Source organism: Equus quagga, chromosome 10 (assembly GCF_021613505.1).
Source record: "Equus quagga isolate Etosha38 chromosome 10, UCLA_HA_Equagga_1.0, whole genome shotgun sequence".
NCBI lineage: Eukaryota > Metazoa > Chordata > Mammalia > Perissodactyla > Equidae > Equus > Equus quagga.
In genome coordinates, this window is record NC_060276.1 from 28,704,072 (window position 1) to 28,719,969 (window position 15,898).

Below are 15,898 nucleotides of genomic sequence, written 5' to 3' on the forward strand. Positions count from 1 at the left end.
GGACGTCAGGGGGTATTGTAAGTAGTAGGAGCATGGCTGCTGCACAAGGACATGCTAAAGACATGAGACTCCAGACTGGAAAGGTAGAACCTGAGAGGATATTGGCTCAAAGTCTAGACCACTGCTGTCCAATAGAATTTTCTGTGATGACAAAAATATTCTATATCTGCACTCTCCAATATGGTAGCCACTACCCACATGTGACTACTGAGAACTTGAAATGTGGCTAGTACTACTAAGGAACTGAATTTTTTATTTGTTTTACTCAATTAATTTATATTTAAATTTAAAAAGCCACATGTAGCTAGTGGCTACTGTATTGGACAAAGTCCAAAGGTCTCTACCATTAAAAAGATTGTGGATAAAAGACCCCGAATAGCCAAAGCAATCCTAGGAAACAAGAACAAAGCTGGTGGAATTGCAATTCCTGACTTCAAAATATATTAAAAAGCTATAGTAATCAACACAGTATGGTACTGGTGCAAGAACAGACACACAGATCAATGGAACCGAATTGAAAGTCCAAAAATAAAACTACACATCTATGGACAGCTAATCTTCTACAAAGGAGCCAAGAACATACAATGAAGAAAGGAAAGCCTCTTCAATAAATGGTGCTGGGATAATTGGACAGCCACATGCAAAAAAATGAAAGTAGACCATTATCTTTCCCCATGCACAAAAATAGACTCAAAATGGACCAAAGACTTGAAGGTAAGACCTGAAACCATAAAACTTCTGGAAGAGAATATAGGCAGTACACTCTTTGACATCAGACTTAAAAGGATCTTTTTGAATACCATGTCTACTCAGACAAGGGAAACAAAAGAAAAAATAAACAAGTGAGACTTCATCAGACTAAAGAGCTTCTGGAAGGCAACGGAAAACATGATCAAAATGAAAAAACAACCCACCAACTGGGAGAAAATATTTACAAATCATATATCCAACAAGGGGTTAATCTCCATAATATATAAAGAACTCACACAAATGAACTACAAAAAAACAAACAACCCAATCAAAAAGTGGGCAGAAGATATGAACAGACATTTTTCCAAAGAAGATATACAGATGGCCAATAGGCACATGAAAAGATGCTCAACATCACTAATCATCAGGGAAATAGAAACCAAAACTACACTTAGGTATTATCTTATACCTGTCAGAATGGCTATAATCACCAAGACAAAAAACAACAAATGTTGGAGAGGATGTGGAGAAAAGGGATCCCTCATCCACTGCTGGTGGAAATGCAAACTGGTATAGCCACTGTGGAAAACAGTATGGAGATTTCTCAAAAAGTTAAAAATGGCAATATCATATGACCTAGCTATCTCATTACTGGGTATCTACCCAAAGAACTTGAAATCAACAATTCAAAGAGACTTATGCACCCCTATGTGCATTGCAGAATTATTCACAATAGCCAAGACGTGGAAGCAACCCAAGTGCCCCTTGACTGATGATTGGATAAAGAAGATGTGGTATGTGTGTGTATCCATATATATATATATATATATATATATACACACAATGGAATACTACTCAGCCATAAAAAAGACGAAATCATCCCATTCACAACCACATGGATGGCCCTTGAGGGCATCATGTTAAGCTAAATAAGTCAGACAGAGAAAGACAAACACCATATGATTTCACTCATATGTGGAATATAAACAAACTTACAGACAAAGAGAACAAATCAGTGGTTACCGGGGGAAGAGGGGTGGAGGGTGGGTACAAGGGGTGAAGGGGCATACTTATACGGTATATGACAAATAATAATGTACAACTGAAATCTCACTATGTGATAAGCTATTATGACCACAATAAAAAAAATGATTGTGGATAAAGTGAATACAAACTTATTCATTAAATTCTTCAATGCTAGAGAACTAGCTTGCCAAAAATAGTTTATAACAAATTACAGAAGCACCAACACTTCTCTGGAGATCAGATTTCTCATAACTTCTGCCATAATATAATCACAAACCTAGAAGATGAAAAAAGCATCTATAAACAGCATGTAAAATTGCTATCACAAAACTCATGAACTTCACAGGAGATGCACGGAGTCAATCTTTGGTCAAACAACTGCACATTAGAAGAACCTAGAATACACTGATCTCAGCCTCTGACACCAAAAAGAGTAAAGCTGGAAGTTGAAGGAGATAGAATTTCAAAAGCAAAGAAATCCATTTAATAGAGAAAGACATATTCCTACATGCCTCAGAGGTCCAAGGCAAAAGCAGATGGTCATAATGGCCTCTCTGAGTCACAAAACAAGGTTATATTATGTTCTGAGTCATCCAAGAAGGCAAAGCAGTGAATGATGCAATCTAAAAAAAAGGGAAAGAAAAATTCAACAGAGGAAATGGGTAAATGCAAAACAAAACAAACAACTATCCTTCCACTGTCATGCAAAACTCCTGCTTTGAGGCTTCCAGCCGCTATACTATACCATCCACTCCAGCTCTTTGTCACTGTCACTTACACAGGATTGATATGCACCAGGGTTGATAACTCACTTCCAGGACTCTCTCAGCATTACCATCAACACCATTCTTCACCTTATCCTTTGGCCTTACCTGCCACACAACTTCCAAGTCTGGATCAAGACAATCAGCCACCACTGCTGTTTCTATTTCCAGGCTGCTGAGCCCAGGAGGAGGAACCAACACAATGGTAGAGAGAGAATCATCTTGAAAAGCAGAGTCTCTGTGGAATATTACACAGCAGTTAAATGTGCAAGAAATCTATATGTGCCAACATGGAAAAATATTCAAGGCATATTAAATAAAAAATCAAGTGATATCATACCCCCTAGTATGGCTATAATCAAAAAGATAGAAGCTAACAAGTGTTGGTGAAGATGTGTAGAAATTGGAACCCACATAGGCTGCTGGTGGGAATGTAAAATGGTGCAGCCACTTTGGAAAACAGTCTGGCATTCCTCAAAATGTCAAACATAGAGTTACCACATGACCCAGCAATTCTACTCCTAGGTATATACTCAAGAGACATAAAAATATATGCCCACCAAAAAACCTGTAATTTAATGTTCATAACAATATTATTCATAATAGCCAAAAAGTAGAAACAATCCAACATCCACCAACTGATGAATGGATAAACAAAATGTGGTCTATGCATACAGTGGAATATTATTCAGCAACAAAAAAGAATGAGGTTCTGATTCATGCTACAACATGGATGAACCTCAAAAACATTGTGCTAAGTGAAATAAGCCAGTCACAAAAGACCACTTAATTATATGTTTCCATTTATATAAAAGTCCAGAATAGACAAATCTGCAGAGACAGAAAGATTAGTGGTTACTTAGGCTTTGGGGGTAAGGAAGCGATAGCTAAAGGGTACAAGGTTTCTTTTTGAGGTGATGAAAATGTTCTAAAAATTGACTATGGTGGTGGTCGCACATATCTGTGAATATACTAAAAAACCACTGAATTGTACACTTTAAATGTGTGAATTGTGTGGCATATGAATTATAGCTCAATAAAGCTGTTTTTTTAAAGTAAGTGATAGAATAATGCATATAAAAATCAAAACTACATATGTATGTTATATAAACATTTGTGAATGTATGTAAATATATAGAAGATGATTTGGAAGGATACGCACCCATCTGTTAGCATTGGTTACTCTGGGAGAGGGAAGTGGGATAGCCTTCTGCTTCTCCTCCTTTCTGTTTCTCCTCCTACCACTCTAGTTGTTCTTTCAAGTTGCTTTTGTGGGCATTCCTTCCTCTGCCCATCCCTTTAGAATCTCATTTTACTTTTCAGGCTCTTCTTGAAGTGATCCTGAGACAACACATTTCCCATGGCTGCAACAACCTCCATCCATATCCTGACTCATGCATTCAACAAGTATTCATTGAGCGCCTACAGGTACTGTGCTGGTACCCTTGATTCTTTCCTCTCCCTCATCTCCCAGCCCTCATCCGGCAAATTCCGCCAGTTCTATCTCCAATAAACATATTCATATCTCTCTGCTTCTCTCCATGTCCTTGGCCTCCACCATCATAGAAGCCACTATCATCTCTCCTAGATCACTGCAACAGCCTCCTCCCCGGTCTGCCTGCTTAGAGAGGGCATTCTCCACATGGCAGCCAGAGCCAACTTTTAAAGATGTAAATCAGGTCAGATCAGTCTCTAGCTTCAAAACCTTCCAATTACTTGTATAACATCTAAGCTCTTGACTTTGACCCCACAAGATAGAGTCCCTGCCTAAATCTCTGATATTATCCCATCCTGTTCTCCTTGTCTGCTATGCTCCCAGGTATAATGTGTTCCCTCTTGAGGGTTTTTGCACTTGCCTAAAACGCTCTTTCTCCCGTCATCCACATCTCAGCTCCAATGTCAGCTCCTCAGAGAGGCCTTCCCTGGTCATCCCAACTAAGTATGCCCCAACCCTGGTTAGTGTCTCATCACATCACCTTGTTTTTCCTCCCTAGAACTTACTGTCATCTGAAATTACGTTTCATTTATTGGTTTGCTAGTTTATTATATCTTCCTCACCACTCGAATGTAAGCTCCATGAGAGTGACGACTCTATTTGCCTTGTTCCTGCTGAATCTCTAGCACTCAGCACAGTACCTAGTAGGTATTCAATGAATATTTGTTGAATGAATGAGTCAGGATATGGATGGAGGTTGTTGAAGCCATGGGAAATGATCACTTCAAGGAGAGCCTGAAGAGAAAATGAGATACTAAGGGATGGGCAGAGGAAGGAATGCCCACAAAAGCAACTTGAAGGAAAAACCAAAGTGTTTGACTCCCTGGTTTTTAGCTTACATAACTAGACAGATGGTGGGTGCCATTTGCTGAGACTAGAAGACGAGGGGAGGAGCAAGTCAGGGTAGAGAGTGCTTCAAGAAGTGAGTTTTGGACATGTTAAATTTGAGATGTGTTTTAGTCATCCAACTGGAGATCCTAAGTAGATGGCTGGTTATAGAAGTCTAGACCTCAGTGAGGTGCTCAGGGCTAGAGATGGAAGCTTGGAAATTGAAATTCATCAGCATAAAGACAGTATTTAAAGTCTCAGGAATAGATAGCCTAAGAAGAAAGTGGAGAATTGAGGAAAAAAGGGTGCCTCACGCAGACTTCTAATGTCTCCCACATTTGTATCTCCGGTCCTAACCTCTTTCTTCCATGAATTCCAGAACCACTATCAAACTATCTTACATATTATCAACATGTCCCAAAATGACTCCATAGATTTACTCTCCAAAACTGGTTCTCCTTCCGTATTCTCTATCACTTATTCATCAGTCGATTGGATCTCTTCCTACATCTCCAGTACCATTCCCAACCTTTCCATCCCCATGACAGTTACCTTAGTTCATCAATCTCACCAGTGGTCTCATACCTGGATTATTACAATAGTCTCTTAACTGGGATCTCTGCCTCCAGTCTTGCCCCTGACTGCTGCCAGTGGGGTCCTTCTAAAATGCCTTGATCATAGTAACTTCCCTACTTAAAACCCTTTTACGGTTTCTCATTGTTCAAGATAAAGTACAAATTCTTAAATCTAATTTATAAGGTCTTTCAGGATCTGCTTCCTGCTGACTTTTTCAATCTTATCTTCCACTTACTCCTTCTCTCTTACATCCTAGACATACCAATTTATCAGTTGCCTTTAGTTCTATGGACTCATCATCCTTGTTTCTGTCTCCAAACATGTACCTGCAATGCAGCCCCCCACCACGTGTTCTCCAGCTCTATGAAAAGTTTCCAGATTGCCCTCCAACCAAGCCAACTTGATCTCTTCTTTCTTCATGTCACCTCAGTATCTTGTGCATGCTTCTATCTTTACTGTCTATAACACCTTATTGTACTTAGGTATTCATGTATCTTTCTCCCTCTACTAGCCTATAAGCTTACTGAGGGCAGGGATGGTACTTATTTAACTTTGTTTTTCTAGCACCTAATATAGTGTCTAGCATATGGTAATCACATCAGCCAATATTTATCAAGTGCTTATCAGTGCCAAGCAATTCTGTGCTTTACATGTATTGATTCATTTAATCTTTACAACAACCCTATGAAGTAGGTACTATTATTGTACCCAACTGACAAATAAGGAAATAGGGACAGAGAAGTTAAGAAACTTGCCCGAGGTCACACAGCTACTAAGTAGTGGATACAAGCCCAGGTAGTCTAGCTCCAGAGTCTATGCTTGTAATCACTAGTTTCTCAGTAAAGAGTCAGTAAATGTTTGTTCAATGAATGAGAAATCGGGAATGTGGGCATGTGATCTTTTCATGATTCTGACCTTGACTATTTCATCTTTTCTTTCATTTTAAAATCTCATTTCGTTCAGAGCTCAGACACAATAAAGTTCCAAAATCAAATAACAGATCCTTTGCTATGGAGCTCAAGGGAGTCAATAAGGGCAAATGTCATTATCCTCACACCTCTAGGCACTAGCAAGGTAGGTTGATTTACTGGTGTTCAGTGACTAGGGCCAAAGTACAGGAAAGTAAGATAGGACTAAACATCATAACATCTTCACATCAAAGCATCATAACAGCAACCATTTACTGAGAGCTCCATAGATGCCAGGCACTTTGTTACAAGTTTCACATGGATTATCTCATTGAATCTTTTTAACAGCCCTCTGTGATGTAGGTACTGTTATGATCTCCATCTTACAGATGGGAAAACAGGCTCAAAGAGGTTAGGGAACTTGTCCAAGGTTGCAGAGTCAGTAAAAGGCACAGCAGGATTTATGCCAGGACTGCCTGAGTGCAGAGTCTGTGCTTTAAACCAACGGAGGAGACCGCCTCCACGTGCCTGTGTCAACTGTGACTCTAGAGCTCAGCTGCCCCCATCGGACACATGTGGCTAGGCAAATTTAAATTGATTAAAATTAAATACAATTTAAAACTCAGTTCCTCAGTCACACTAGCCACATTTCAAATGCTCAAAAGCCACATGTGGCTAATGACTACCATATTAGCGAGCACAGACAAAGAATATTTCCCTCATAGCAGAAAGTTTTATAGGACAGGGCCACGCTAGAGTGTGCTCTCTATGACAGGGCAAGCTTGACAAGCTTCTTCCAAGTGCTGTACCCTTCTCTTCAGTCTGCCAGTCTGGCTCTTCTCTCTTCAGACTCTCGGGGAAACTTTGAGGCATATGTTAAGGTAATAACTTTCATTATTGTCCTCTCCATCATTCATCTCCTCAGCAGTATCACCCTTTCTATCCACTGCCTGCAATTCATCCTCATGCCCCATCCCAATTGCCCCCTCCCTTCTCTAGTTCTGGGAATGCACAGGTCCTGTTGTTATTCATTCTCATCCTGCCTCCAACCTAGATGATTGGGTGGGGAACAGACACTTTACAGCCACAAGTATGAAAGATCTCCCAGAAGTAAAGATCCCTGACTGCTGTGTGCAGCCACACCCTGTTTCATCACCTCCTGCCTGCTCAGCTCTCCAGAGGGAGAGCTCACCCTAACCCTGGCCCAGCTGGCTGCTGAGGTGCAGCCTCTTGTGGCCACTATGACTCCAATATGATTTTGAAGCTGGTGAAAAGGACCTGGAACCGTTTTAAAATCCCATGCTATTCAATGTAAATGAAATTTAATAGGATGCTAGAAGGCAGGCAAGTTATAATCTGCTCTGCACACAGGGACGAGTGGAGAAGAAAGGAGACAAAGCACCCAGGGATAGGAGAGCTAAATAAGGTACCCTCAATTACCCAAGGTCATGGAGAACAGACATGGCAGGTTATTAAAGCCAGTCACTAATCCAAAAGGCACTCTGGAATGCATTATATGACCCAGCCACATCTTACCTCCGGACCCCAGCAGATTTATTCCACTAATTCACTTTTCTCAGGCTGACATTAAAATGAGTATAAATTTTCCAAGCTGATTCTGGCTGATGACTAGAGGACGTGGGCGACAACATGCAGACTGAGAAGGGTAAAGACAGCCTAAAATGATAGATTTGCCACAGCAAATCTCAACGTAAGTATTTGAGAATTACTTGTACACACTGCCCAAAGAGGGATTCTGCCTGTCAAGGTGACTTAAGAGTTGAGCCACCTAAGACTCTTCTTGGAGGCCCACAAGAAAGACGTATTAAATAGTCAAGTCTGGGGTCTCAAGCTGCATGTCTCTGAGACCATAATGCTGTCAGTCACACGGTATAGAGTGGCCAAAATCAGAGACACCCTGCTGATTCCCAAAAGACTATCATGCAGAAGCAACTTCAGTCCAGCTCATGCCACTTAACAAGGAGCTGCAGCAGGGAAAGGAAGGCTGGAGGGGCTCTGCCCTGCCCCTGTGATGTGTGTGCCATACGACCTCTGAAAGTACAGCTGTAAAATGGGGACAGTAAGCAACATTCAGGATTCTGGTTCAGTTATGCTTGAAGTGGTTATAGCAGAGTGACAACAGAGCATGGAAAGGACTAGGGGCCAGAAGACAGAATCAACGTTCCTGAAAGCAAGAGTACTCACTGGAGATATTTATTGGTCTCTTCTCTCTGAAGGGGAGAAAGTAGGTCAACACACTCAAAGAACTGTGACCAGAACAGTGGGTCTGAGAGGGAGTCATTCACTGAGCCCTGCCAAGATGAAGCAGTAAGAGACACGCCTTTCATTTTAAGGCGTTCGGCTGAGGTCACTTGGCTTTGGGAAAAACTCGGGCTGTTGATCCCTTGGTGTTTATTCCCTGCAGGCCCTAGGAGCTGGGTGCAAGGGGAGGCTCGCATTTTAAAACCAACATCTAAATGGCTGGCTGGCATGAGCTGGCAAGCACAGGAATGTTTATGAGCAAACTGTGTGCCTACTTTGGCTTTCAGACAAGGTGGACAAGGCTGGGGGCAGCTTGGCTAAATATAGACAGCACGGAGAGGCCTAGGAAGCAGGAGAGCTAGGTTTCATTTCCAGGGCTCTCAGTTAACCTTGGGACAAACTCCCTGAGTGTCTTTCTTTCATATACTGATTTGTTCTTAGTAAGGCAGGAATATTGAATAAGTTTTCCCAGGCCTAGAAAAGAAGTCACACTGAGTCTGCTGCATTTTCTTGCCACATCTTCCCTCAAAAGATTCAAGTTTGGGGAAAAGATTGGTCATCAGGTGGAAGGTAGAGTAGCTCATATACTTATGGAAACAGTACAAAGCTATGATGACCCACAGGGAGCCACAAGTTCTCCTGGACTAACCAAGGTTGCTGCCCAATCCGAGCCAGAAGGCGGCCACCTGACCCCTGGTATGGAGGCAGAGGTGGTAGAGAAACACACAAGAGGTGCCAAAGCAGAACTCTTGTTGCATAACGCCTGGCTATGAGGCAAGCAGTGTGAAACACAGAAATTTAGGTAGGGAATTTTAGTAGGAAATTCAGAAAGCAGACAGTTCCTGTCCTTTGTCACTGCCCATATGCCATTCCCTTCTTCAGCAAGATTCTACTTGTACAGAAACAAGGAACCCAGATCAAGGCAGCTGTTTTTCCAGTCTGTAGTTAGGCGGCAGTGTTCTTAGGAAAAATCTGGACTAGTCATGGAGCAAGGGAAGCCAAGCCCAAGGAAACTGTTTAGTATTTCCTGCCTCAAGACCCTTGGCTCTACCCTCATTCCTGGACACTTCCACCAGGAGTATCTCTATGTGCCAGGAATATCTGAGAGGAGCTACTATTTTTTTCTGATTATAAATTGATAAGCGGTTACTGTATAAAATTAAGAGCATAAAGGAAAATATAAAGTAGAAAATAAAAATCACTATAATCCCATCACTTAAAGATTAATATTAACAGCCTTTATGTAAATCCAGAGTACTGAGGCCTAGATTCAAGCCCTGGCTCTATTGTTTACTTACAGCGTGACCTTGAGCAAGTTACATAACCTTTCTGAACCTCAGTTTTTTTATCCACAATATGAGAATAATCATAGTCCTCACCTTAAAGTGTTGTTGCAAGGATGAGAGAATTTATATAATTTATGTAAGGATGTTTAGTAGTCCCTGACAAATAGTAGTCCCTGGCAAACCAATAAATGTTGGCCATCATCGTCATTATTCTATGTGCCTATATTCAAAACCATCCATATTGATGGCTGTGTAATATTTCATCTCGTGATGGTACTCTTTCCCTAGTGTTAGACATTGATGTTCTTTCCAAGATTTCACTATTACAAAACTTCTGCCAGGAGCATCCTTGCACATGTACCTTCTTGTACATCTCTGATCATTTCCTTAACATAAATTTCCTAGAATTGAGTGTACTGGGTAAAAGAGCATGAACATTTTTAGGCCCTTGTTACAGACTGCAAAATGGCTTTCTAGAAAGGTTGTGCTCATTTACATTTCCGCCAGCAGGGCACATAAGTACCCATATCTTCATACTTTCACCAACACTGAGTAACAACATTTTTTTTACAGTCTCTGCCAATTTGATAGGGAAAAATGGTATTTTGTTTCCATTTGTATGACTTTGATTATTAAGGGACAATACACATCTTAAGCTAACTCTCTTAAACTTATACAAGAACTCACGTGTTCCCAGAGACAAAATCCATAACAAAGTCTTGAGGGATCCTGAAATGAAAACACACAGCGGACATTTGCATAAAAATAATTCACATTTGAGTAATTGATACATTTATTTTTTAACCATTTTTAATTGCAAAATATGACATATAGAACACTGCATATCTTAATAGAGTATTATAAAGTAAATATTTTTTTATTATCATCTAGGTCAAGAAATAGAACTTCGCCAGCTACCTCAGAAGCCTGACACGTACCCCATCCCAATCCTAAAATTAACCACTCTGCTGACTTTTATGGTAATTCCTTCCTTGCTTTTCTTTATAGTTTTATCATGCAAGTTGCAACCTTAAACATTACAGTTTAGTTTTGTCTTTTTATAATATTTTAAGTCTCTTTCACTTAGTAACTGATATACTTGTAATAAAAATTACAGTGGATTATAATAGCATATAACTTCAAAAAGCAAATGCTCATCTTTTTTTTTTTGAAATTTTATCTTTTTCCTTTTTCTCCCCAAAGCCCCCCGGTACATAGTTGTATATTCTCCGTTGTGGGCCCTTCCAGTTGCGGCATGCGGGACACTGCCTCAGCGTAGCCCTATGAGCAGTGCCATGTCCGTGCCCAGGATTCAAACCAACGAAACACTGGGTCGTCTGCAGCGGAGCACGCAAACTTAACCACTTGGCCACGGGGCCAGCCCCTAAATGCTCATCTTTTTTTAAATGGTGATTTACAGACACATAAAAACATATACAATTTCCCCAGTCATATGAGTAAATAAATTACTCTGCCTCAAACTTAACATATCACTTTGATATAGTTACATGTGTTGGTTCAGTTTTGAAGTGCTGTCACTAATGTCAGTATAGTTTTAACATTTTTCATTCGACCTTACAAGTCAGTTACAAGTCAGGATTCTGATTTTCAATCTTTTCTTTTTCACGACCTATTAGATAGGTCAGAGTTCTTAGTTGCAAACTACAGAATCTACTCTTATGAGTTTAAGCAGAAAGGAAATTTATTAAATAATATTAGACACTCCACAGGATCTCTTGAGACCCATAAAGCCAGGCAGGCTCTGAAGAAGCCAGAAGCACAGTGCAAGCATACCGTTGGTGCTGCTCTGGCAAAAACACCACTGTCACCACCCTGGAGAAGGCATCAACTGCCCATGATCATTGCCTTCCATTTGGAATTTCCAGGCTGCTGGTATCTCCCTTTGAACAGCCCCTAGAAGCCCATCAAACAGAACACTGGGCTGCAGAGATTCTAGCTGCTTGATGTGGCCTCTCCATTGCTTGTTGGTTTCTTCTGTCCAGAATGCTGACATGTCCTATGTTGGGTAGCGGAAAGCACAGAAAAGATTTCTGTATATCTTACCTTTTTCTACTCAACTCTTCAATAGAATGTAAACCTTAAGGGCAGAGACAAGTGCATCACTTTTAAGTAATCAAATAGTGACTATTTATTATGTTCTACATTCATCGAAAAGTATTTCTTAAGTGCCTACTCTGATTCTGGCAAAGTGCTAAGTGCTGGGGATATCATTGTGGATAAGACAGAAAAGGGTCTTCTCATGGAAGCAACCTAAGTGCCCATCAACAGACGAATGGATAAAGAAGATGTGGTACATATATACAATGGAATACTACTCAGCTGCAAAACAGAACAAAATCATTCCATTTGCAATAACATGGATGAACCTTGAGGGAATTATGTTAAGTGAAATAAGCCAGCGAGAGAAGGATAATCTGTGTATGACTCCACTCATATGAGGAATTTAAAATTATGGACTAAGAACAGTTTAGTGGATACCAGGGGAAAGGTGGGGTGGGGGGTGGGCACAAAGGGTGAAGTGGTGCACCTACAACATGACTGACAAACATTAATGTACAACTGAAATTTCACAAGATTGTAACCTATCATTAACTCAATAAAAAAAAGGAAAGAAAGAAAAGGGTCTTCTCTCACGGACTTACATTCTAGGCAGTGTTGAGTGACAACAAATATATAAACAAATAAATAATCATGATTTCAGATAAGAGGAGAGGTAAGTCTACCTTAGATAGGGCGGTGGGAGATCACCTGCATGAGGGGCTGACAGTGGAAGTAAACATAAAGGATGAGAAGGATCCAGGCATTTGAAGAGTTAGGGGAAGAACAGGCCTGGGAGAAGGAATATCACATGAGGAGTAAACAGACCCACTCACTGAGACTGAGACTAGAGCATGATGAGTGAGCAGGGGAGTAAAATGTTTGACTTTTAATCCAAGTATGTTGAGAAGCCATTGGAGGTTGTGAATAGCAGGGAGTGACACAATCTAGTTCACATTTTGAAGGATCACTCTGAGTAGCGAGTGGAGAACAGGGCAAAGGGGAGACAAATAGAAACATTTAGAAGGAAGTAATCCAGATGAAAGGTGATAGTGGTTTAGACCAGGGCAGTTAAAAGAATGAGAGATGGTCATGTTTGGGATATGCCTCAGAATTAGAATCAACAGGAATAACTGATCAGCTGTGGGAGATGAGGGGAAGAGGAGAATCAAGGATAACACCCAGATTTGAGGGATTGAACGATAGAGTAAATGATGCTGACAGTTACTGAGATGAGAAGAGAAGGGTAAGGGGGGCAGAATTCGAGTTCAGATTTTGAAACTGAGGTATTGTATTGAGGTACCAGTATCTATGGGACTGGACATGGCAAGTAGATAGCAAAATTTTATATAAGTCTTAAGCTCAGACGAGAGGTCAGGTCTTGTGTTACTCCATGCTAAGTACTCTGAGAGGATACATGAAATGTGTAAGACACGGTTTGGAAGAAAGAGTTAACACAGAAGGTCTAGTCGATCAGTCCTTGCATGTCTCCAGGGGAGCCTGGAATCATAATTGACCCTAGACCTACCCCTGGGAATATGGCCCTCACAAGGTTCTTTATGTCTTTGATTGATGATGATGTTTCATACGTCCAGAGCAATGGGGCCTGTTGTACCAGCTCATCAGGATTTCTCAGGATTGTTTAACAAGGTTAATGATGTACCTGGTTTTGATGTTGGAGTCCTGAGTTTCATCTCATAAAAGCCTCTGACCCTGAAACTTCTGTACACTTTCCTGGGCTGAGACATTTCACAGGTGTCCCTGTAGTTTGCTGGTAGCTACTCCTGTGTGGCTCTGGATGGGGAAGGACTCGGAAGCCTGTGCCTGAGTGATGAATATATTTGTCCTACTGCCTTTCTCTGTACCCTTTCCTGTAATAAACCTTAGCTGCGAGTAAAACCTGCTGTTGTATCTTGTGAGTCCTTCTAGTGAATCACTCAACTTTGAGTGGTTGTGGGACCCCCTAAAACACAGCCTTTGCCCTCAGGGAGCTTAAGTTTTAGCTGGAGAGGAGAAACGAACATATATGAAGCAACAGCAGACCCAAGCAGGACAATATACAACAATCAGCCTGAGGATAGGAACTAGCCCTTATTCATCTTTGTACCCCCTAAATAGGGCTGGGTAAATTGGGAGGTTCGCAATAAAAGTTTGCTGAACTTAATGGAAGAGGTGGAACTTGCTGGATGGGTAGGATTTTGAATAAGCTAAGAGGAGAAGGAGGGCGTGCCAATTGGAGAAACAACTTGATGTAGGCCCAAAAGTAAGAACAGGCAGGGTTTGTTTGTAGAAAGCTGTCTTCTTAGTCTCCCTGCTTCACAATGCCTGGCTCAGTCACCAAACAGTGGGCAGTTAATAAAGTCTGCCACTTGTCTGGTGTCCCTGTCCAAGTTTGTTGCCACACCCTTTTTAGCCTCTCCCTGCTTTTTCTGGGCAGTGCTAAGGATGAGAGGTGATGACACAGCATATTCTTTCTGCAGCCAGTCAAGTCACTTGCAAGAGAGTAAACTGAGGCTGAGATATCTAGTTCCAAATGTCACTGTGTCATGGACGGCTATCTGGGCTGATCTGATCTCCTTGTGATTCAGTGATTAAAATTCCAGAGGGGACTACAATAACCCTATTAATCCTGAATTCTACATGTCAGTTCCAAAAGCAAAACTCCTAGAACTTATGCAAATCTAACACAATCTTTCCATATTCCCAGGGCAGCTTTCAAAAGAAATAGATTAATAACTGCTTTACCAAAAGAGAATTTCAGGTGAAGGGAGACATGGATACTGAGGAAAAGAAAAGACACTCTCAGAAAGGAACAAAAACATTCCAGGAAAAGAGAATGGAAGGTTTAGCGCTTAGACCTTAGAGACCATCGAATGCAACCATTGCCCCGCCCCCAGCAGATGAATAAGAGGTCTGTCTAAGATCACACAGCAGTCCACAGCTGATCCAGGACCAGGACCCAGTTTTCCTGATTCCCAGTCCAGTGTTCCACCACATTTTAGTGCCCTATTTAGTAGTTCCACCACCACAGGAATCATCCCCAAAGAAGGTGGATGCGGTAAATTTCCCAGTTAGCAAGCATCCCTCGGTGAAACATGTTAACGGCCAGAACAGGGAAGGGAGGCAAAAGGCCAAGCCACAGCATTACAATTACAAGGGCTAAGTGAGACATGTTTCTGACTGCTTTATGGGCTCTGCAGCCTCATCGCTTCTTTGCTTTGAGCCAAGTCAATCATACTCTGTGTCATGGAGTAGGGGGCCAAGGGAGAGGAGTGAACAAAACAGAGCTTCCTGCTGGCAGAGGTACGTGGCCAAACTATTAATTGACCAGCAAAAGGAGGGAAGTAATTCAGATGCATATGACAGCAGTAGAAAGCCCTGGACCAACCAGCATCCTCCCACCCAAGGCCTGCCAGTTCACAGCAGCTGGTCAGAAAGCTCATGGCCATGCGAACAGGACTGGCTGCCAGAGCGGAATCTGCACACCAGCCTCTGTGCCTTGCCCAGACTTCTGACTCAGAGGTAGTGACAAATAGGCTGGGCTGGTTCATCAACACAGTGAACCCAGGCGACAAGCTGGCAGTGACTTCTCTGAGGAGTGAAGTCACTTCCTGTTTGGGACCCCAAGCCCTGAGCTGCATTCCCACACAGCTCAGGCTTCCACAGAGGATCACAGGTGGCTCCTAAGCCAATTGAAGAAATGTGAGAAAAAGCCAACGGGCAGTTGAAGGAGCCTCGGTGAAGTTTGAAATGTGACTCTCTATGAGTACCAAATCAGAGAACGAATAAATGCAGCATTCAAGCCACATTCTTACTCAATTCCTGAATCACTTTCACAAAATGAGTGTTAGTTTCAGCCCCTCTCAGGGCTTCAGATCCTTAAAAAAGCACTATATTGTCATTACAGGAAATATCTCATAATTCTGGTTTAGATGAGGTATGGCAGAGTTGGAAATAACTGGATTTATATAGATAAGGGAATCTTATCCTTTAAACACCAAAACT

At 41.5% G+C, this 15,898-nt stretch overlaps 1 long non-coding RNA gene across 4 annotated transcripts in view; it reads right to left on the reverse strand.

Annotated features, from left to right (window-relative positions):
* Positions 1-1,804: 1,804 nt before the first annotated feature.
* The window catches only part of LOC124245344 (uncharacterized), a 33,312-nt gene continuing 19,218 nt past the window's right edge, over positions 1,805-15,898 (reverse strand). For 3 of the 4 annotated variants that reach the window (XR_006890268.1, XR_006890265.1, XR_006890266.1), the window contains 3 exons: positions 10,523-10,564; positions 2,589-2,718; positions 1,805-2,339 (listed from right to left, as the gene is read on the reverse strand). This is a non-coding gene — a long non-coding RNA (uncharacterized LOC124245344). Of the gene's footprint in view, positions 2,340-2,588; positions 2,719-10,522; positions 10,565-11,629; positions 11,853-15,898 lie in introns of all 4 variants that reach the window. The other variant, XR_006890267.1, reaches the window with a different exon arrangement.